The sequence below is a fragment of the Numida meleagris genome, chromosome 3 (assembly GCF_002078875.1).
Source record: "Numida meleagris isolate 19003 breed g44 Domestic line chromosome 3, NumMel1.0, whole genome shotgun sequence".
Lineage (NCBI taxonomy): Eukaryota > Metazoa > Chordata > Aves > Galliformes > Numididae > Numida > Numida meleagris.
In genome coordinates, this window is record NC_034411.1 from 32,967,542 (window position 1) to 32,992,220 (window position 24,679).

General features: G+C 35.6%; 1 long non-coding RNA gene across 1 annotated transcript; it reads left to right on the forward strand.

Moving 5' to 3' along the window:
* On the forward strand, positions 5,716–24,668 carry LOC110397042. The gene is made up of 3 exons (XR_002437493.1): positions 5,716–5,785; positions 20,563–20,733; positions 21,656–24,668. It is a non-coding gene; the product is annotated as an uncharacterized LOC110397042 (long non-coding RNA).

Here is a 24,679-nt window from a genome sequence, read left to right on the forward strand (position 1 = left end):
AGTGTCTAACTATAATCTTGACACTTATTGTAGGAGTTTCATAGGCAGAGAAATGTAGACTTACCAAAAGTGCAAATCAAATTTCTTTGCAAAAGTACAGAAAAAAACTAAACAATAATAGAAGTCTTTCAGAAAATCTGGAAAAGTTAGGAAAAGAATTGAAACTTGCTTAAACCTATTCAGAAATCAAGATTAAGAAGGGCCAAAAAGATGGAGAGTAAACAGTAATAAATTACAAGAGAAAAGCAGGAAAGGTGGGAGAGAATTTGCAGGGAAGAGGCTAAAAGTGATAAAACAATTACAAAGTCATTTAATAAATGAGAAATTGATAGCCTGAGGAAGACTTGGTCTTGAACTAGTCAAGAGTGAAGTTTGCATCAGAAAGGGTGAGGGCAGAACAAATAATTATTTTTTTCATCAGTCTTTACCTCATTATATGGATAAATGTCTGCCATTAGATCCTTTTCTTAGGAAATGAAGTAAAAGTGTTATTACGGTTTGAGGTATCAATAGAAAAGGTGCCAAAACAAACTTAATGTTGAGAAGAACATTACCACAGCTTATAATATATACTCCCCAACCTTTAAAACAGGTTTTAATTAAGTGGTTGATCCACAAGTAAAATTTGCCAAACCACCCTATGAATCACCTATGTTATTTCATTTGAATCAAATCAAAATACTTTTTTATATGGGCCTTCTTAGAAACTTATGCGAGTCTCTGAAATTTTACAAACAAATTAACATCTCTATATTCCTTTCCATACTTCATGTAAAAAAGTGCTTGCTCTATTTTTTTCAAAAGATACTGTAAGTCTCCATTCTTACATCCTCCTGAGTAGTATTGTATTCTACTGAAAAGCCACTTCTAGTAATAATATTTTAAAAATCAAATAAACTTTAATACTGTCTCTGCTATTTCTTGCCGATACGTAATAATTGACCCATTTTTGAAGTGTACCTGCAAACACAGTTCTGTAAGCACTGAAATTTTCATGGTGTTTTTCATGTGTGTCAGGTCATAGATGTTCATTCAAAGCCAAATTAAATTCATGGAAGTGCTCCAGCTGATCTTAATTCACTTTTAAACTAGGCTTGCTAAAAGGTGTTAAAATATTCCTTTTTTTAAGCTTTTGATGCAAAAAAAGAAAGCAGATTGTCCTACAAATTAACAATATATTTTTAAGTGCGCTATCCATAGGACTATTGCTCTCAGAAATCAAGGGGAATATCAGAATTTTGACACTTTATTTTTGAGGTACTCTATGTGTGCAAGATTAGAGCCACTCTACACTGTGTGCCCTTTCCTTGATTCCTGAGGAATGAAGTGAATGTATTTCCATGACCATAATTTTAATCATTTTCCTTTATCGTAGATGCATTCATGAAGGATCTCATACAGAAGATGATAAACCTTTGTCATATTGTGTAAAACAGGTCCCTGTATTAAATCATTGGTGAAAAAATAGTAAATCTTTGTTCTGGATCAGTGTTTCTAACAGAAAATTTACTGAAATGTAGTGATAACATAAATTTTGGGTTTAGCAGAAAACTAGCTGTTACGCTAAGAAAATCCTTCATGTGACAGTAGAATTATCAGCTTCATTTAAAAACCTTGGATCCATATAAATCTCTCTACAGTTGAGCAAAAATCTGTTACTCAGTTAATAGTCAAAAATATATGACCATAATGGAATGAAAAATATACTTTTTTTTTTACCAATTCCAATGCTCAAAGAAAATGATTTTAGATTAAATTACAAATGTTTTGGAACACAAAAGGCATAATTTAGGCAAACTAAAACTTTATCCTATGAATTTAAATTTAGGCAAATTTCAGTAGAATTACTGCTACTGTGATGAAAACCTGTAAATAAGCATAAATTTTTATATATTTATAATAAATGTTCATAACAATAATCAAATGCTTCCACACAGTGATTAAGGAATAATATGCATAAATACTTCTCCAGAGCTGGAATTTCAGTGGTGTTTTTTCCAGCTCAAAAAATATAACTTACTTTAAAACAACTGAAATAATTGCACTAAGAAAACTGCATGCAAATGTTCGCATGCAGTCTTTTCAAACAAATGGTGTGTCATAGTTATAATTAAACTCAATGCAGAGTAAATTGGAGATAAAAATCAATAAGCTACTCTGTTTGAAATCTCGTCACTTATTGATTCATGAGCCATTTATCTCTCTGCATTTCACATCAAAAGCAATTATCAGTTAATGAAATCACACAGATGCAAATCAGAAATAGGAAAACTGCTGAAAATATATGTCTTTACTATTTCCAGAAAATAGCTTAGAAAAAAAACATGTGATCTTGCTGTGCATAGCTTGGGTTGGGAACTTTTTTAGTAAATGTTTGTTGTTTTTTTTTCTTGATTAAAAAAAAATATATTAAGTCACTTCAAAAAAAAAAAAATTTCTTTGTGAGGCTAGGGTAGCTTCAATTTACCATTCTCTGAGAAGGACTCTTCAAAACTATCACTGTTGAGTATGGGCGAAATAGTGGTAGCGTAAAACACAAAAAACAATCAGGCAGAGCTTGGGATACTCTTGGCCTCCTTCCTGCTGGGGCACAAGCAAACTGGAGGAGCCTCCAGTCAACAAGCTATGAGATGAGAATCTGTCTCCTGTCTTGATGTACAGCAGGAACAGTTCTGAAGTCCTCAATCTGGTTGGGAAAACACATCACGAGCAGGGACAGTGGCAGTCCTGGTGGCACTGACAGATAGGCCATCTGCCTGAGGGGAAGGAAAGAGTTGGGAACTGGCTGGAGATACCTAGAGCTGGTCTGGATCAGGGCTGGTTCACGCTGAAGCTACTCTGTATTTTGTTCTTCAAAGGCTAAATGTGGCCTATAGGGTTAACTCTTTCTAACTCTGTAAGAGGCAGGATTGTAAAAGAATGAGTAGTCGGTGATAAAATATCATATGAAATTCAGTGTGAATAAATATAAAATTATGCACAGGAGGAAAAACATGAGGATACGTAAATGTAGTCTGTCTGAAAAGGAGGAGAAAAAAAAAAGTGAAAACATTTCTTCCCAGAAGGCGTATAATGACTTTTCTATTCCTATATGCATGGTGTTCTCCCAGAACAGATAGTGGGAAGTAAGTGTATTTGTGGTCCCTGCTCAGACTTCTGCAGTGTATTGAATGGAAAATGGATACTTTCTACTCAGTACAGAGCTGTGGTCTCAGTCTACACTTCTCACACAATGCCTCCCTCCCATGTCCCAGCCCTGAGGCCATGGCATGGAAACCTGAGTGCCTACCCAGTATTTGTTGCCTTTCTTGGCCAGTACAGTGGGTCTGTGGGCTCACCACTGCATTCTGCAGAATATCCTATTCTATTTGTTTTATGTATGCTTGTATATACACATACATCTAAGTATATAAGTATTATATAATATAAAAATGTATTCCAATTATAAACACAGAATGAATATTACATAGACAGGATTGCTTTTCATTGTGTCTTTTGCAGATAGAAGTGCATTAGTTTCAGTAATCAAATGCATGTACAACCAAAATATATATATTGATAATTCTGAAGTTTATTCTCTGACATTTGTGGCATCTAATAAAAAATTTTGTTACTGCAATTACAAAAAACAAACCCAGCAAATATTCAGCATACTGGAATTTTTAAGTATCTTTATACTTGGAAGAAAAGTGTTTCTTGTGTGTTGTTGCGTGCCTCCTGAAACAGAAAGAAGGAACTTAATTCTGATTATAGTTACAACTATAACCATTAGATATTCCTAGTATATGCATAACAAACATATTTAAAGGAAGAGGAAAAAAACTAACAGGCCTTGATCTTCATTCTACATTATACAAAAAGCAAACACTAAAGTTTACAGGTCATAGACACATTTGTGTTTCACCTTCCACTCCAACATGGTTACTTCTTTGGAAAACAACAAAAAAAACCAACACTGTAAAATGACAATTTCAATTAGTGTCTGTTGTATGATAGCATTAATTATTATTTTTAATACTGAAAAATATTTGTCTAAAATTTAATGAACTTGAAAACTGTGCCTTTGGAATTTCTGTCTGAAATCTGGATGTACATCTTACCTAAGGACTGTAATGTAGCCTTAACTTGCATGGTCTGTTAGAACTGCGTATCACTAGCCAGTGTGTATGGCAAGAAATACAGAAGCTCTAGGTGTGAGACAGAAATTGGAGGGTATATGCGTAACAATTGCCCTGATTTAAAAAGTATTACTAGAGCTATTTCCTCCAGACTCTTTTAAAGATTCAGGGTTACCTCTGCAAATGCCTTCACACAGGTCGCAGTTCTTGAAAAACAGATTGTATGGAAATACATACCATGCACAACACTCTTAGCATGCATGCCTCTGGCCTTGTCTTCACAGCTGTTTATAGCACATGACAGCATCTGTGTGCAGAACAGGGCATGACACTAGTTGGAAGACAATATGTATAAAAATGCTAATGAAAATGCATCTTAGTTGAAAACATTTCTAAAAGCTTTTAGAGGCAGAGAGTTAATATTACAAGGCCTTCTAAACTAAGGAGGTCCCAGCTCTTGCCTATGTAAGTATCTGTTTATGTAGCATTTTTTACACTGTGCTCTGAAGAGGGGATTGTGTTTATCGAAGGCATATGATAGATACCTAAGGTATCAAATCATGAACAAAGTATAGGTATTACCATCATCTGCACAATGGAGAAATATGGCTGTCTTTTATAGAACCAAAAGTATAACTATCTTTTGGATTAAGTACTTGTATATACCAGATTTTAAGAAATACAAATGTGCTGCGAATTGACACAGGATCCATTGGTTCCCAAGAAGCAAAAAATGGTGTATCTCCTCAAGACAATTGCAAAGCATTTCTAGTTACATCTTGCTATGGTTAAGTGAAGGAAAATGGCAAAGTATGTGAGTGTGCTTCAATATCATTCAGAGGACCAACCTATCCTATCTATTCTGTCTAAGAGATCCTCAGCCCAAAGTCAATACAATTACAGTTATAAAATTTGAGTATTCAGCGTATAACCCAGAGAGGGGATAAAAAGCAAGCTAAAATTTTGAATTGGTGTTAATCTAGAGTAACTCCTGTAGAATTGGCAGAGAATCAGCCAAATATTTAATGCTCCATGCATGTAACTAAGGCCAGGTACTGTGTGTGTTTCCGCTTATGCCTGTGGCATTTTCAGAAGATGAAAATGATTGATTTCAGAAAATTCTTCCAGTCAAAAGGAGTAAGTAGATAGTTGTGTCAAGTTAGGTGTCCAGAACAAACTGATGAGCAAACGTGAGGGATCTGTGAGGTTTTTCTTGAACTGTGTGTGTGTCTTCAAAGAAGTCAGGGGAGGAAAAAAAAACACAGAAGAAAAGCAAAGTGAGTAGATGGTGACAGAGAGGTGAAGCAAGACTCTGAAAGGCTTTGACCTGCACACCTGGAGTTGCACTTGATGTTGCTGCTGCCTAGAAAGTCCTACCCCATGCAAGAGCACAGAGATGTGGGCTAGCCTTTGGAGGAAACCTTCCTTCAGGAGCCTGTAAAAGGTTGTATGGGAACTGTTAAGTCATGACCTGAACCAGTGATTGAGCACCTGGTGAAGGCATGTAGCCAGTCCTGGGAGCACAGGCAGAAGCAATTCACATGTGTGATGAGAAGTCCAGGTCCACCCCTCCCTAACCTCATTTAAGGGCTGGTCACAGGAAGGGAAGAATCTCTTCTGGGAGATTGCTTCCTTTGGAGTGTTTGGTGAGCCCTGATCAGAAAAGGGTAAGCAATTCCTTCTGTATTATTGGATTGTGACCTCTGTCTTCTGTGGGTGATCCTAAACTGGTTTGGAGCAGCTGTATCACCTTTCTCTCTAAGAGTCTTCTACAAAAACAATTAAAATAGGGTCCCAGGAGAAGCAGGACTTTGAGAGACCTAGTATCTGCCTTGGTAATAAATGAGAAAGTGAAAATCTTGTATCCTCTCCCTCTCTCTTCCCTTAGCTGCTACCCTGAGGTGTTTCCAATTGCAAAGCCCAAACTCTGTCGAGTCCTTTTTAAAAAATCTCAACCGAATAAGAGACTCAAATTATTCCTTTTAGATAAGTAATTAATAGGATGCTGTAAAAGAGAAAATTTATATTCAGACTTCAGAGAAACTTCTTTTTATTAAGTTTTACTTACTCCACCGCTGTTAATAAACACTTCATTGTCAACTAGACCAATGACAACAGTACTTTCATCACGTCTTTGGAGTGTGTATGTCTTTACACATTTAATAACTTTTCTAGGCATTGTCTCCAACAGAGAGAGGGAAGCATTTATTCGTAGCACTGAAATCACCAGACCTGATGAGCTTCTGCAATGACAGATTCAAACTCTTTTAAAGACACTCAGACTTTGAGAGAATTTAACCCCCCCTTCACTCTGCTCAAGAGTATTTTTGTTTCCAGCTGTCATTTGTTAATGATAAAAGGGAAAGTAAATTAAATTTTAAAGTTTTTCCTTTGGGGTTATAAAATCAAAATCAGTGAAAATCCAGCACATGAAAGTACTTTGCATGAGAAATATATGGCTAGATTCTTGAGTTCATGCCTGTGACATTTAACTGAAGTCTTGACTTCAGCAAGGCTTATTTAAATAAATAAATAAGTTAGACCTGTATAGTTGTCCGAACTTTTTCACTTTCTTGTGAAACAGCTGGTGCTGTTCAGATGTGGGGACAGGCTACTGAGCCAGGCACATAGCTGAGCTGATCTGGTATGGCAGTTCCTCTGTTCTTCACTATCTTTTTGATACGAAGAGACTAGTAAGACTGTCACAATATTTGGTCTCTGAGGCAAAAGCTATCTCCTGCTTAGGAAGTGGATGCCTCTCCCTTTGGTTCCTTTTCCATGCTGTGGGAGCCAGCAACCTCTCCAGAAAGGGAGGTGTCAGACTTAACTGACAGGCTGGAAGGGGCAGTATGTTTCTTGTGAAACTCAGAAGTTTTTGCTTGGAGTTTCTGGTATGTTTCAAATCCTTCCCAATATGCATAACCATCTAATATAAGTTCATTTTCTGCCATCTATGTGTCGTGAATTATGACATCTGTAAATTGTTCTGGTTCTTGATATCCTTATAGCAGATCTAGTATTTAAAAATAAATCATTCAAAGCATATGTTTTGATTATAGAATTACAGAGATAAGTTGATTAAATGTTGCATATTTATTAATCCTTGAGAAAACTTAGACTATATTACTACCTAGTATTTTAAAATGTGATTCTAGAATACTACTCAGAGATGGATACCTAACAGAAAATTTAATTCAGACTAGTCAACCAAGCTTTCTAAGATGCTCATCTCTTCTTTATCAACTGTAGCAGCAAACTATAAATTACATTAGATAAAACTTTTGTATTGCAAGACTGATGGAACATGAACCACTCTGAAGGAGACTTGCATGCTTAAGATAACCACCAGAGTCCCTAAGGAACAATCCTGTATTATTAATCACACAATCAGTGTTATCAGCAGAGGTTGTTGGGCTGAATCCTCAGATGACTTATGGGCTTTGGTAGGGCTATGATGATTTATGACATTATTTGCCTTGTGTGTTGCAGTTAAACCTTAATTCGGCTTGCCACTTGGACCTGTGGCTAAGCTTAGTCATGAAAGTAGCTTAGGGCAAGGGGCTAGAAATTCAGAGGTTAGATACTTTTAAATAGACTGTTTCCACTTCATCTGAAGAATTTTTTAAAGTGAAATGGAAATATTGGACTGTACAGACAGGTTCACTGATGAAAAAATTTGTTACATTGTTTGATGTCATAACTCCTAAAAGACAAAGAAGTGAGATACTCTGTATGAGGAAAATTATTGGTCTGTCTGCAAAAACACCTACTGAAATGATATCATTTTAACATAGAGTGGGGGAAATAAGGGTGTGATTAGTAAGGAGACATGAATACCAGCCCCAGCAGAAACCAGTCTGGAAACAGAACAGGGACCAAAGCCACAAACAATTTAAAGAATTTTGAAGATGCATGAAAGGCATTTAGGGGAAGGAATTGAAGAAGTAGATGATGAATCATTGAAAATTTTGAAGCCATTGCCTACCAAGTTATTCTGTGCAGAGCCATGTCTCTTTCTTACAGTTTATGACATATTGAGAACAGAGATGAAGTCAAACGGGAGAATGCTGCAAATATATTACTGATTACTTAGATATGCTCTAGTCTGAAAGCTTTAAGCTGGAGTGAATGCAGAATTTACTATTGTGCTTATATGCTCTTTTAATTTATCTAAAGAGGAAAAAATAGTTCAGCATTTCAAAAGGCAGTACTTACAAAAATATTTACATAACATGACCATAATCCACTACACAGAGATGTAAAGAGTCAGAAACTGACAATCTGTCACACCAATGATTAATACTCTGAACAAATTAATAGTTGTTCCAGAGCATACATTAATTATTTTTTCTTTTTTATTGTTTTTGCCTTTAGACATCTGTTGGTGGTGGTGTTAGGTCTCTTCAACTGTCAAAAGATGTTTTCTCCTCTAATTCCTCAAAAACCTTGGAAAAAGTAAAATACACTAAATCAGAGAGTTCACACAGACACTTCTAATTAAAATGTTGAGCTTCAGAATACAAAATTATTGCAGAATAGCTTCAAAATATGCTTTCTACTATTACCAGTTAACAGTTTGCAAGATAAATAGAGATGGTTATAATTCAAATACATGTCTCTTCTCTCATCTTCCTCTACCTTTCTCTAATATATTTTAGGTGATGGGAAATAGGACAGATTTTTTTCAGTCAAAACCTAGCAAAAACTCGGAACCAGAAGAGTTATGAAGTATGCAAAATAATTGCTACATTGGTGCCCTTGTATTATATAGCGAGATGAGCCAATCTAAGTATGAGAATATAAAGTTTGGAATTTAGATGAAGTTTTTGTAATGTGAACACAGCCTCTTATATAATTCTTACTATTCTTCCTCCCATTAAAGGGGAGGGAGAAAAAACAAGAGGTTCCCCATGCAGGAAATAGAGGCCTTAACATTTTGAGGCCTTCCTAATCGTCTAACTCCCTGTTAGTAGGATATTCTACTATTTAGATAATTTTCTATTGAAAACATACAAAAATAATACTTTGTATCACTGAGTTTCCTTCCTTTATAAATAATTTTTCTCAGAATAATCCTAGAAGTATAGAGAGATTACAAAACAGAATGCAGAAAACCTGAAGAAAAAGGCAACTAAAATCTAATTTGATAAAATTTGAAGTAGACTCCAATTTTCCTCTCTATCCTTAGTAAAAAGCATGCTTTTTAGTATCAGAAACCTTGTTAAAAAGTCATTCTAGATTTGTCAAATGAGAATGAACTTAATGTTAAAAAAAATTATTGGAGCAATTTAATTACTGTTAGCATATCAGCTGTCAGAACTGTTGTTGATTTGCCCAACCCATAATTTGCATTGAGTTACGATTGATTGACGGACCCAAAGAGGTTTAATGTCAGGCTATATAATGTGTATTAAAAAATGAAAGGGGCCTGTACTTTCACAGACTGGTTAACCTTTCAGTGATAGAGCTTTCATGTTGATATTCTCAGAGGTCAAAGGACAAGCCAGAAGCTTTTACCATAGAGCTCTTCATTTTGACAGTCAAGTAGAAGCAAAGACAAGGAAAAGTTTTATTAGAACTGAGTAATTAATAAACCCTGCATATATTCAATCTCATTTGAATGAAAATTAATGTGTTGCTGGATCATGTTGCCACAACTAATATTACAAGAACTTTCAAATGCTTTTAGACTTCTTGCTTTTTTTTTTCTGCTCTTACCTCAGGAGTTAACTCTTTGAAAGATGATGTTTGTGCTGCTTTTTTTTGTCTTACTGTATTTACTCATCAAGGCTAGAAGAGAATTCATAAGCACAGTATCAGAGGTTGTCAACTTATCTCAAAAAGGTAGCAACAAAAAATAGTGTAGAAATAGGTAATAGAAATGAACAGTGTAGCTTTTATTTGAACAGGAAATGCTTAGGTTCTTCAGCAGAAAACCAAATACTCAACTGACCTGAGTCTGGTAGACTCAGTTTAAAGATTTACAGACTATATAGTAAAGAACTTATCACACATACATTCAGGACACCATCTTTTTGTATATACAGAATAGGGACATGGTGTACTTGCAGATCCTTCTGATCACTACCTGTAAGTGAATGAAGTCTACCTGTAAAGTATCTCTGAAGAAGAGACGGGAGAATCTTTAGAATTTTTTATTACCTTTTCCTAAGGCCATACCCTTATTTGCATGCTGAAGATACGTTTCTGCTTTCATTATTGCTAACTCTCAGTGGCAAATGTGTCAGCCCATCAAACCAATTTTAAAATCATATAAATAATGTGAGAAATTCCTAAACATTAAGCAAGTTAGCTTCCTAGGATAAAAATGTTCTTCTCAGCACTTGCAGTATTGGATAGATATGATATTGCAGCATATTACATCTGCATTACAAGTGAATATCAGTTCAGTGAAAATATTAAAACATAGCTTATTACTTTTAATATTCATAGCTTCAGACCTTTTATAAACCTAAAATCTATCACCTTACAGATCTTGGTGGAAAGTAGAGTCTGTCTGAAGAGTTGCATTAAGTGAACGAGAAGGTAGAGTCAAACTCATATGATTATTGGTCACTTTTATTCAGCCTTTTACCTTCACTAATGGGACAGTGAAAAGGTAGTGAAGCATCGCTGCCTTCATGTGATTTCATCTCTTTTTCTCATTTCTCAAGACCTTATTAATTTTGATCTTTCATTGATATGTTGAGATTGCTCCTCAGTTTGAGTTACAGTTGCTTTCATTTGTATTTACTGGAAACATCACTGTTGGGTAGAAGATTCAGAGACTGAAAACCAGTGAAAATCAGGATAAAATTTTCAGAAGTAATTAGGGCTCTTAAATTCCTTTCTGGTATAGATGCAAATAGAAAGACTATAGAATGCACTTACCTCATTTGGATGTCTGTGGTCCCTTCAGGGGTATTTAGTAAACTTCTCATAGGCAAATTCCAGTTGGTTACAGCCTCATCACAGTACTTCCAGCACCAGGATTTCAAGACTTCAGAGAAGTCAGGGACTTCAGGATTCTGAAATATAAAGCAGCATGACTGCCAATTTGTTCTCTGGCTAGGAATGTATTTAATGGCCCAAGTGGTGGGAACAAAGGTTTCCTGCGTTAAATGTATTTAGATGTAATTTCAGTACAGAAGAGAAAATTACAGAAGGTGTCTCTGAGAGATGCCATCATGCACACCATTACTAGGGAGCTCTGCTTCATATGTATTTCATTGTTTCGTCAAAACTAATTTCCAGATCTTTTTTGACCTCTGAATGAATATTATTAAATGGTGAAATATTCTTTCACCGCATTTCTGTGAAATATTTCAGTCATTTAGGCTTGAAAATACTATCCACTAAAATCTAAGATCAATGATTTTCACGTTTTCAAATCACTTAGGCAAGCTTATAGGAAGAGATTTTGGCTAAAAATTTAGTAAATTTTGCACAAGACTTTCTTTCACTTCTTATTTAGATAAGGTATGGAGAAAATTGTTCTGTCACTTATTTTCTGTGTACAGAGAAAAAGAGTAAAAATACAGCTGGTAAATGCATAAAACTGTTGAAATATATCCTGTCCCAAAAGGGGAACACTAAAGAAAAAATATAGACTCCTGTCTTTATCTTTACTGTGGTTATAAAAGAAAGCTCCAAATGCTTTAATAAAAACCATCGCACAACAGTAAACAGAGCTAGTTGGTTTCTTAAATACTTTTCTGAGGAAATTAGACCAAATAAGAGAATATGAAATTGATTTATTTCTATTAAAATAAGAATAACAAGCCATGTACACACAATATCGGTCAGTTGGAATTGGAAAGGCTTGAGTTGGAGGGGACCTTAAAGATCGTCTAGTTCCAACACCCCTGCCATGGAATTTAAAAAAAAAAAAAAAAAGTAAAGCCACTACCTTTTACCATAGATTTGGCTGGAGTGCAGTTCTGCTTATGTTCACTCAACAGCACAAATATTACAGACTGCTTGTACAGGCAACTGTGTTTGTGTGTACATTTGGATGCGATACTCTTAGAGCACTGGACTTGCCAGCTGTTTCTGTCATATTCCTTACTTCTGTGCTCGTCTTTAGTAAAGTCTGTGCAGTTGGACAGTTTTGGTTTCTGGTTGGCAATTCCAGATGACATCTGGTCCAGCTGGAGTCAGTCCTACTTGTCAATTTGAAAAATGACAGAGAATGGAGACTCCCTGCTGTCATTCAAGGGAAAACATGGCATCTGCTCATATTTATACTAATATTTCTGCTTGATATTTGTATAGCCATTTGTTTCTGTAAAATGCTGTTTTGTCTTCTCATGCAAATCTGGTTCTGATCCCCCATTTGATATTTGACATCATAATATAAGTATTTTTACTGGATATGTTTATACATTTGACAGGCATGGCAATATATGGTGTAGGTGCATAGAGGTGTTGAGGCAGTGCAGTTACATTTTAATCAAACATCTCAATTGAGTATTACCATTCCAACCTCTCAAGTTGAATTCAAGAAAACTGAGAATGCTTTAACAGCACTGGAAATATCCGAGTTTTGTCCTGTTCCAAAAAGCATTGTAGGCTTTTAAAATCTTGTCTTTCAGAGAACTGTATATTTCTAGCTCTTTGAGTACAGCCGGTGGTAATTGGGCTTTTGTTTTGCTTGGAAACTTGTAAATATTTCTTCCTTTTCTGCTACTTTAATATGTTTCTTCTCATATTCTGTCATCTACTTTTCATTTTTCTCTTTTCAAAAACAAAATGTTCAAATGTATTTGACAAGTTCACAAGAGAAAAAAATTTCTCTGAAACTTGCTTCAAATCCAGACTTCTGTGTGGATAATCTTTCTGTTTTGGTAAGCCTCTTAAATTTCTCAGTTTTCGCATGTAAATAAGACCGACATATCTTTCTTCCTTTCACACTGCATCTTGTTTATTTAAAATCTCAGGGTCAGTGAGTATACTTTATTAGGGATTTGTACAGTCTTTTGCTCAAGGGGATAAGACATTGACTGTGACCTCTATGTAGTCCTATAATATAGTACCTAGTAATAAATAAAATTTATACTGGTTGTTACAAATAGTTCTAGGTTTTCATTACTGTATAGCTCAGGAGACCAATACAAAACCTGGAGAATACTGCAAATCAGTGTGCCAGAGGAAAAAGTTGTTCTGGCAAAGCTGGTGCACTGTTGTATGGAGAATCTTTAAGGGTGTTGGCTTTTCTGTTTTGGGAGGGGAGGTGCATTTCAGCAGTACCAACGTTATTATCATTCCCATTTAAAGCTAGAGGATATTGGATGTAGATTAAAAGAAAGTATATACATCAAATTTAAGGAGGATTATTTTTGTCACATTAGTCCTATATTTCTTTGCATGTCCATAAAGGTTCACATTGACAGTATATCCAGTGTCTTATCAGGCTATTGATTCAGTTTGTACTCACTATTCTGTGTGTGTGACATAATTTGCATCTTGCTTGGATGAACAGCCCACCCAGAGATGAGGTATATCAATGGGAACATCAGAGTAAAGAGACACTGAGAATGAAAGGACATATAGATGGAAGTAGAGTGAAAAATGATAAAAAGAAAGGTAAAGAGTGTATGTGTAGAATATTGTTATAAGCCTCATCTGGAAATGTGGGGAGTAACAGCAAATAAAGGAACAAGAGAGACCTGAAATTCAAGATTTCATTTATGTTTAGCTATAGGGGATTCTGAGCACCATTTAAAAAAAAAAAAAAAAAAAAAAAAGCAGAAGTACTGTGGAGGGGAGTATTCAGCAGCTGTTTACCTCTCCAGCTGTCTTAAGAGCTGAGAGGCTGATGTGAATAGGAGTACAGCAGGAGCACAGAAAGCCCAGTACTCTGCCTTCCCTAGAAATCCTGGAAAGGATCCCGCAGCCAGTGGCAGGAGGCAGCAGAGCTGCATGGGCTCACTCTTCTCCAGAAAAACAAAGTGATATAGAGCAATGCAAAGGGGGTAGTAAAAATGCTATTTACAGCTATTTAACAAACTGCTCCCCAAATAATATTCCTCTCATACAGATGTAAATAAAATGCTGACTTTTATTACACTGCACTGAAGAAGGCGATGTGAACAATCCCATCTAATAGCTGACTGTAAGTTGAAACACTCACTGCCATAAATTTTGTCCATTTTTACTGCAGTTTTGGGTGTTCTGATGCTGACCACAACATTTTCCAGGGTTCTGTTTGTATTAAGGTTCCCCCATGGATTTCACTGAGTTATGCAGCTAGCACAGCTTTGAGAGCACTATTACTTGAGTGCTTGGAGGCATCCATTAATTTTTGAAGGCTGTCGCTGTCATAAAATAAACTACTAAATAATCACAGAAATATTGTATCTGGTTTCATGCTTCTGTGGTGCAATCTGCATGTCTTCCTCTTTTTTGTTGAACAATTGTACAACTTATCCCATGCTGATACTCATTACATTTCTTTGATATTTGCAGTAAAACCTCCAGTACCATCACTGTTTTGCTGCTCAGCATGTCCATGGTTTCTAATGGCCAGGCCTTGTGGTAACAGATCTAAGGAAGCTTTTCCCATCAGTATCAGAGCATAGTCCTGGAAGGTGATAAGCTCATCCCAAAGATCTCTGAGCATCCTCAGCTCCTGTGTGAGCAACACAGAAAGTGCTTGCTGTATCAGTTGACTTGGATTCAAGGTCTTATTCTGCAAAACAAAATTCCTATTGAATCCAGTGTGAACTGCTTATATTCAGACTGAAATACTCATCATATTTACCTAATAATAAATCATGGGGTACCTCACTGATGTCTGGGTTACATGTGCCTAAAACTAGCCTACGTGGGTAGAAGTGTGACTCTTGGGATCATTGCCAAGAAGAAATAATCACTCATAATAATAATCCAGTATTTATGTGCATATTTAAGTTTGAAAGCAGAGTTATTATGGAAAAATAAGTTCTGTTACTAAGGCAAAAGAATATTCTGAAGAGTTGTATCTTCTTTAGTATGTCTGGTAATAGTGCTACTGTTCTGTTTTTGTTTGCTTCCAGTACTGTATGCAGTTGCATTATGATATGTCTCTCTCGTTTGTCAATGAACTGTGAAATTGCTCATGATGATTAAACTCTGTGGGGACTTCAGAGAACAGAACTATGGGAACTTAAAGGATTCTTTTCAGCAACTAAGGAAATTATGGCCTCAAAAGAAGTTTTGCTGAGATATTCTGACTAATGGAAGATGTATCTTTCAAAGTATGTTCCCAGCCTCAAACATCCTTTTCATAATAACAATAGAAGATAAAAAAAAAAAAAATACGTATTGTAAATCAGTGTAATTGATGTTAACAAAAACTGCTGATTTATAGCTGTTGAATATCTGGCATTTTTCTTTTGCATAAATATTGTGGGAGTTTCAATTAACTATAATATCTCTCCAGTTGATTCTCCTAATTCATTTGCCTTGGCATCTTTTTTCTTTCCTCCTCTCCCACAAAAAAACAAACCAAATCAACAGTCAAAAACTCAACTTGTTGAATGTGGAACGTGAATTTCTATGTTATAGTGCTCTGGAACAGTCAGTAGATGATGTCCAGTAACTTTATGTCCTTAATGTTCCCTTCTGTGAGAACATGTGTACAGAAGCTTTTTGTGTCAACATATCTAGAGTATTATTTAGAATTTTTTTTGAAGACAAAGTACAAAAAGTAGAGGCTATTAGATTTATAGCAGGATAGACAAGGATGCTGTCATGAGGTATTTGCCACAGCAAGATTTAGTAGTTTTATTACCAATTCTTCATATTTTCATGTTTAAATTCTGTTATACATAAATATTTAAATAAGTCTGTTTCAAAGAATGCATATTTCCTCCTGAAAGCTGCTTTACCAATTTCACCCACAGTGCTTGTAGCAAAAAAAATAGGATATTTTTAAAATGCATTCTACTAAGATACATTCTAATAAAATGTCACTATTATTCAAGAACATATCTGAAGTCTAAAAATAACTAGTCTGAGTAATGTAGAAAAACACAGATCAGAAAAACAGCACTGCCAGTATGATTACTGCCATAGCACCTGCTTTCTGATGATCATTTGCCAAAGAGATATGATGCAAATAACTGGATGAGCATATTTTAAAATAAATTTCTGGATGTGAGATAAGCAAATGTATCCATAAGAATATCCTCCAATTCCTCTCTCCCCACACAGTATCTCTGTCAAGAAAAATGAATTTTGTTTCTAATATGTTCTTTTCACGTGCAGACTCTGACTCAGAGCTTCATTGTTTCACTAACTTGTTTTTATTAAAATATAGGGCAGATCTTTGAAGTATTTTGAGACATTCTTTGAAGCAGTTCCATGACATCTTGTCTTCTGTGGAGAATTAAGTTAAACTGCATCTTTAGTAGCACCCACATGCGTAATTTTGTGAAAGACTGAAAACTGCTGATAGAAATTCTGAACAACAATTGGGTATTGTGGCACCTGTAGTTTCCTTAATATCATAAAATCATGGAATGGCTTGGGTTGGAGGGACATTATAGACCATTCAGTTTCAACCTCCCTGTCATGGGGAGGGTTGCCAACCCTGATATAAATGGAGAGCTATCTCCGTTTCACCTAAACTTCTAATGTCTTGTCTTCGGTGAACTTCCCTTTCTTTACCTCATTGCATAAAATCATAAAAGAATTTTTAAGATATCCCCTAGACCATTTGATGGTTCAGCAATGATGAAACTGATTTATGATATATCATTACTTTTCAAAATTATTTAAGTATGAGATGAATCATCTCCATCTAAGAACAAAACTCTTTACTTTCTCCAAATCTACCACGAAAAAGCATCGTAGGTTCAACTAGCAATTCCAATTTCATGGTTCACTAATTACTGCCAGAATAGTTACCAGCAAAGTCCTTATGGCACCAACAAAATTAATAAAAGGAAACGGCTGTGTCTAAGTCAAAGTATAATTTGCTGCACAGTGGACATGCAAAATTCCTAACAGGATAGGCAACAGCTATAACAAATCAGGCAATCTATGCCAATTATTATTGATTTTCATTTGATGAAAAAATATTTTTGTAGCAAATGTAGTATGCTAAGATTAAAACTTATTTTCTTGAGTAATATATCAGAATTTACACCAAACAAAATTATTATTTTTAGAGGAAAATTAAGAGTGATTAGGCTAAAGATTGAGGCTGAACAAAAATTAAAATTAGGCAAGGAAATGATTCTATGGCAATAATTTCCCCTGCTTTATGTATAGATATAGATGATGAAATGTCGTTAACTCCTCATAGTTATAAAAGAACTCAAAGTTAATTGTATATTGATAGGGTTTTACAGAGGTGTTAGAATTCGTATTTCATCACAATTTCATATCTCATTTTCAATAGAGCCTGAGCTGTATCTAGGTTCAGTCGTTAGTTATGTTCCCATACACAGGTTCAGCTATTGATTGTTGAGTGTGTGATTGATAAACAGCATTCTTGCAGACTGCTAATTGGAAGCACATCTGAAGAGTTGTGCAAAAATGGCTCTTGGTCTGTGGTAAGTAGTACGTGATGAAGTGATTGCTTTATAAATATCGATATGGGCTGCACTTCAAGTAGTGTGTGTGCTCCCAAAAGAAAATCCAGTAGTGAGTGAGCTTGTGTGTTTTTGTTTTAATGAAATTATTTATTTACCAGAAAATATTTTATTATCAGCACTCTTTCAGTGATGTTTCATTTCAGTGAAATTTATGTGGAATTATTTTATCAAAACTGTTTTTTTTGTTTGTTTTGTTTAATTGACGAAAAGTCTCCAAATATTCTTTTTGTTTAAGAAAGATTTTTATCATGAAATTCAGTTCTCACTGGTTTTGAGAGAGCATTGAAATTAATGTTTCAAAAACATACAAGGTCCATTATTTGAGCAGATCTATATACTTTTGCTGTATTCACAAGTAAATAAAATAAATAATTTACTGAATTTTTTTAAATCTCATTCTTCTTTAAGGAACTAAACATAAATTGCTTGAAAATCTATTGGGACCAGAAAACAGAAGAAAACCAAAGGTGTATGTCGCTAAGTAGAAATGATTTTATTTCTTTGAGTAAACAGTGGCCATAAAAGTTAGAATGGGAAAAATTACCTGTTTACTTTTATCACTTCCAACACTGATAGAAAATTCTGATTGGAAATCTTCTTCAAAAGAAAAAAAGTCAGCTGAAAAACTATTAGAAACCATTAAGTGATTCTTACAAAAAATCTAGCTGACAAGTGAAAGTTTTCCATTTTATTTTTTGTCAGCTACCTCATGCTTAAAAGGATGTTTACTCCTATTTCTGGAAACACTAAACTAACTCATTCGTAGATATGAAATCAAATACATCAAAACACTACTATGTCAATTAATTTCTTTCACATGTTTCGAGATTGCGCTAAATTGATGTTTTCTGAGAAATATATTGTACTACTGGGACAACTTTGTGACTGTTTCCTGCCCAGGTCAAATTTGCAGTTGCTAATGATAATGGAAGGAATGCCTTGTGGAACTTGGTGTAGTGTCACTATTAGAAAAAGTGTGGGGAAAATTATCTACTGCAGAAGGTGATTTATTTTATTTCCCACATTGCATTATGAATATATAAATCTCTCATCATGGACAATTCCTCTGTACATGTTATTTCACTCTATATTATTTAATTTTCTATGTGCACAGAAATTGAAAATATCTTTCTGCATACTTCAGGACAAATACTTAAACTCCCTGGTCAGCTTTTATTCAGTTTTTTCTCTTCCATTCAAATTGATTTTGTGGAATGATTGACTCAAATTGACTGAAGAGTTTGAATTATTCTTATCACAGAACAGATTTCAGCTCAGCGCAGTATTAAACTAAAGAGAAACTGATAAGATCATGGACTATGGGATTTCAGTATTGTTGCAAAATGAATGAAAGTATGCATGGATATGAAGGGATAATTGTAAAACAAAAGATGGAAATTGAAGGTAGACTGAATTAGCATAAAAAACAATATAGAATCCTCCAAATGCCTGCTGCTGGTGAGCAGATGTCAGCGTTCAATGAACCTCATAAATATTTCCGAGTTTCTGTGCTTAATTTAACTATGGAAGAAAGTTAAGACAAGGAAATCTAGGTACTGATGAAATATGATATTAGAATTTCTACCAAATTTGAGGGAAATGAAATACAGAAATTGGACAAAAGTGTATGATCTTTTCCTTTATTTTGATGAAGGTCTGCAACTGAATCTGGTCATGTCAGAAAAGCTGATCAGTATATAGTCTGCTAATGGAATGTGTTAACCTCTCTAATCTCTGTTTTTGTATAAGAGTAAATTCAGAATAATGGACAAATTGAACAGTTTCAAAATAATATACTTGATAGTTTCATGCTAATTGGCTTCAGTTTTCTTGTGTCAGAAAAAAACTGTTCTCACCTTAACTTACTTCAGCAAACCTTAAAGCTCCACATTATTCTAAACAGTGACTTCAAAATTCATTGAAAGTTTCTCCTGCAAATGCAGCTCCAAAAATAATCTAGTGACAGTGTTAAAAGGAAGTGGTATGAATGCAACTTGAAAACTTGATGCTTAAAGAGGAAAGTAAAATGGTATATTTGATCGAAATGTTAAAACATCATTGGAAAAGCTGCAATTCATTGTAACGCTTTGAGATAGGACTGAAGCTTCAGAGATTTATAACCAGATCGAAAGCATTAAAATCAAGCAGGATGTTTTTCCTCAAAAGGAGACGGACTGTACATGTGTTTTTCAGATCTGTTCCATCTGTTATTATCTTATGATATAGTGTTTTACTTTATTTACATAAAATATTAGCTTATGTGTTATGGATTTCATTAAAATCACAGAAAGGCTTCAGTTGGAAAGGATCTTAAAGCCCATTCAGTTCCAACTCCTGCTGTAGGCAGGGCTGCCACCCATATCAGGTTGCCCAGGGCCCCATCCAACCCGGCCTTGAGCGCCTCCAGGTATGGGTCACCCACAGCTTCTCTGGGTAGCAGTGCCATAGCCTCACCTTCCTCTGAGTAAAGAATTTATTCCTAACATCTAACCTAAACCTCCTCATTTTTAGTTTAAAATCATTCCCCTTGTTCTTTCACTGTCAGATGAAGTAAAAACTCAGTGTCCCTCCTGTTCATAAGATCCCTTCAAATACCAAGGAGTGCAAAAAGGTCTCCCCAGAGCCTTCTCTTTTCCAAGCTAAACAAGCTCAGCTCCCTCAGCCTTTCTTCACAGAAGAGGTGCTCCAGCCCACTGACCATCTTCATGGCCCTCCTCTGGATCCTCTCTAACAGCTCCCTGTCCTTTTTGTGTTGGGGTCTCAGATCTGGACCACAGTACTCCAGATGGGGCCTCATGAAGGCAGAGGGGGACAATCACCTCCCTATCCCTGCTGATCGCCTCTCTTTTGATGCAACCCAGAATACTGCTGGCCTTCTGGGCTGCAGGAGTGCACCGCTGGCTCACATCCAGCCTCTCATCTACCAGGAGTCCGAAGTCCTCCTCTGCAAGGCTGCTCTCAAGGCATTCTTCTCCCAAGCTTCATGAACTGCAGCTGTATGAAACTGGACAGATTACATCGCAGGAAGGCATGTATGTGCATATGTAAAAACAATTTTTATTTGCCATTTCTATATCATGCAGTATTAAACAATATTCAAGATTGATATACACAGTTCCACCATTTGAAATGCAAAATAACAATTTAAGCAAATGTCATCTACTTGTTTTAAAGTCTTACTTCTGCTTAATAGAAGTTTCAGATTTAAAAAAAATATCCAAGGAAAAAATTGTTCTACGCACAGAGTAGAACAATTAAATAGAAGAGGGCTGAAATGACTCCATGCTGGTGTTACTATTATTCTGTTGCAACCAAAAACACCACTTATGCTTTGAAAATAATTACTTAATTTTTTTGGAAAAGTTGTACAAGACTGAAAGATTTAATGTTGGCTTGTCAGAGATACATTAATTTTCCTCCAAGAAACATACTGAAAGCTTTTATTGGAGTCAACAGAAATATTCCTACTGCGTTTAAGATGAGCTGTATACTTTGAGCTCTACAGTGTGTCTAAGGTAGATTTGGTCCGTGACTCATATTTGATTGAAGATTGTAGGAACCATTTCAGACCTTACCACTGAACTAAGTGAAGAAATTATACATTATGCATTTAGAACTCAAAATGGGAGCAAGAAGCTGCTAGACATCAAAGAGGAAAAATAACCCAGTTATCTAATCATCTAAGAGATGATCTGTGTCTTGTATGTCAAGCATGTTGGAGACATGTCACTGTAGTAGCTCAAAAGTGCATTTTTATTTTATTCTCATGTGACATTGCCTAAAAGATTACTGAACTGTGAAATATTTATTAGATTACCTTCATGATGTCCATTTCAGATGAGATTGCAAGAAAGGGATGAAATGCTTTATCACAGGACTTCTAATCAGGAATTTAAGGGCATTTACTGCACATGTTTCTTCAACCTAGAGCATTGTCCTTTGTGGATCTTTCAGGTTTTTCACCCAAGAGTCTGTGCTGAACTGTTTGCTACCTACAACCAGAAGGGGCAGCCTGAAGACAGTCTGGGGCCAGAGCATATGTGTATTCTGCAAGCCAGAAGAAAGAATTTATAAGAAGCGACTCTTCCCCAGTTCCTCCATATAGAGTCCTAGCAGATTGGATTTTTTTTGCAATGAAGTCACCTATATGGTTGTTGTCTCCAATCTATGCTAACATACATGGCTTACAGATACTGAAGATAGAGACATGGGAACAGACTAATACGAGTGCCTGGGGATAGAAAATACTACAGGTTTTACTCTTCCTAATGCTAATTCTCTGGCTCTACATCTTGGCAGATCCAGAAGAGCTTGTATTTTAAGACTGTTCTGAGTCTAAAATGAGGGTGTTGAAGAACAGCGTTTTAACAGAGTTTAAAGCTCAATTTCTCTAAGCTTAATCAAAGTTCTAAAGCATTCATAGATTTGGCATCCAGCCTCCTGTAGAATATTTAAACACCCCATCCCAATAACGTGGCTATTTGCAGTGTATTCAAAAAATATATTTTTTCATTCTGCTTCTCTCACATGCCCATTGAAGTGCTATCTAAAATGCTTTAGCACATCTCTCTATTTCAAGTAATTCTGTTTAACTCCATGTAAATATTCATCAGAAATTACAATGGGCATAACACTTCTCTTTCTCTAACAGTCATTTTCCCAAAGCACCATTTCATATATTGAAAATTGAAGCTACATACCATTAACCTAAATGATTTTCACATCTTCCAACCAACAGCATTACCATCCCTGAATGGATATTCTTTCGTACATCTAACTCTTTCCCTTTAGTCATGAAAAATGCCAAGATCTTCTCTCTTTTGCTTTGAATCTGTGGAATTCTCTACAATCAATCCTATTGTATGAACTTGTGAAGTTTCAGATGTATGATGTATAGAAATAAGATTAAAGGAGAGTGAAGGCAAGAAGAAGCCCCACAGGGTACCAACTTGGAAGGATGGTTAAATAGTGTGTGTCATCATCTCCCATAACTCTAGCTAGCCAGACAAATAGAAATAGCCTGCATGGGAAAGATCCTATTTTTTCTCTCTGCAAAAAATGCAAGAACATGCAAGTATTGTTTTTGTCTAACTTCTGCCTCTCACAGATTGTTCTACTTTAAATTTGTTCAAGATTTTGTTTGCTTGTTTGTTTTGTTTTGGGTTTTTTTTTTCCTCTCTTTTTTTCTCCAATACACATATTTAACAGTTCCGATTTTCCAGATTGCAATGCTTTGATCATCCAGGTCTCTTTAATAAGGAGAGCTACTGCCAACAGATGGATCACAAAAGCTTATATGCCTTCTAATGAAACCAATCTTCCTAATTTACCTTTCCCTGCAGAATATTTTTATGCTTTCCTCGTTCTTCTAGAGTGTAACTCTCAAAATCATCTGTTTGACCATGGTCCCAGGGCGGTATTTGTGATATAATAAAATATAAACATAAAAAAGGTAGCTATGCCTAGTTTAAAAGTCAGGCAAGTTTCACAGGTGTTGCTGAAGAGCCTTTCGTTATTTAGAAGTGACACAATAGCGTCACAATTACTGTTACCTTGGATGAATATTCATGAGCAGATTAGATATAGTAGTAAGGCTGAGTGAACTTCAAAAAGGTTAAAGTCTGAGGCAGAGAAGTGTTCAAAGGTTTGGGCACTTTTCTGAAACAGCTAAATTGCCTGGAGCTGTGACTGTCAGACATGAATCTGAGGGGTTTGAACTTAGTGCAAGTTAGACCTCTGACACAAAGATATAGGGCCAAGTCTCTGATTAACTCATGGAAAAAAAAATTATCCGTAAAGCAGAGGTCCTCTGAAAGAAGAAATCCCTGTGAAATAATCTCCACTTATTTTCAGTTCTACATAGTATTATCATTCAATGACATGTTTGCTGCAATGTAGATAATATATATTCTGGACCTCCTGTCTCTTGTTTCTTTGCAGCAACTTGGGGTATGCAGCTTCTTTGCCACCCTGAAGAGGTAAAGCAATAATCTACATTTCTTCATCTACAAGCAGTATCAAATTACTTGTCTGAACTTGGTGGAACTGAAGATGTATTTTACCCAGAAAAATAAGTTCATGAAAATAACTGCAAATAATGACTAGAAACAGTTAAAGTACAATTGCACTTGTTTAATGCAACTTCATTGCAATGGCAAAGGAAAGCTCTTGCTTGACTTTGAAACAGCACTGGAGATGACATAGCACCCTTTAAAAGTCCTCAGCTCAGATGTGCATAGGATGTATTCCTGAATGGGCCCTGGATGTAGTCAGTGCATCAGAATGTCAACAGAGTAGAATAGGATGCTGTATTTCTTCAGTTCAACCATTTTCAGGGTAAACAGGATGATGGATAAGATACAGGAAGACGGATAAGATACAGGAAGCTTAACAAGATATCAGAGCTCTGAAGAGCTAAATCTTTGCTGTTATTTCCCAAATTAAACAATCTCAGGCCATGCCAGACAATCTTGAACATATTTAATTATCCAGTAAAGTATGGTGACGGAACGTTAGCCAAAGGTTTTTATCTCCATTCCTTGATTGCAATCATATTTCTTTTTTTCAGGCAGGACTCACAGGAGACTGTACAGGTTTCATTTTTACATCAGGAAAGAACACAAATATGGAGTTAACCACACTTGGTTGAGATCACTAGTGTTGCTGTGCTGCTTCTGAGGAAGGCTAGGAACTGATTCTTGAAAAAAACTTGTTGAATAACAAAAAAAAAAACCACGATTATCTCAGTTTTACAGCTTTGATAAAGAAGAGGGTCTGATTTCCTATCTTTAAGTAATTGGCTGGCAGACTAAAATGTGATTTAGATTTGTCAGTCTCAAAGAACTAGTTGAACTCTCATGTCTATTGTCTATAATTGGGACCAAACATGGAAAGAGGAGTTTACTACTAAAGAAAATACCATAGACTTTCCAAAAACATACTGAAGGAATGGGCAATTGTCTAAGGCATTTTGCTTTG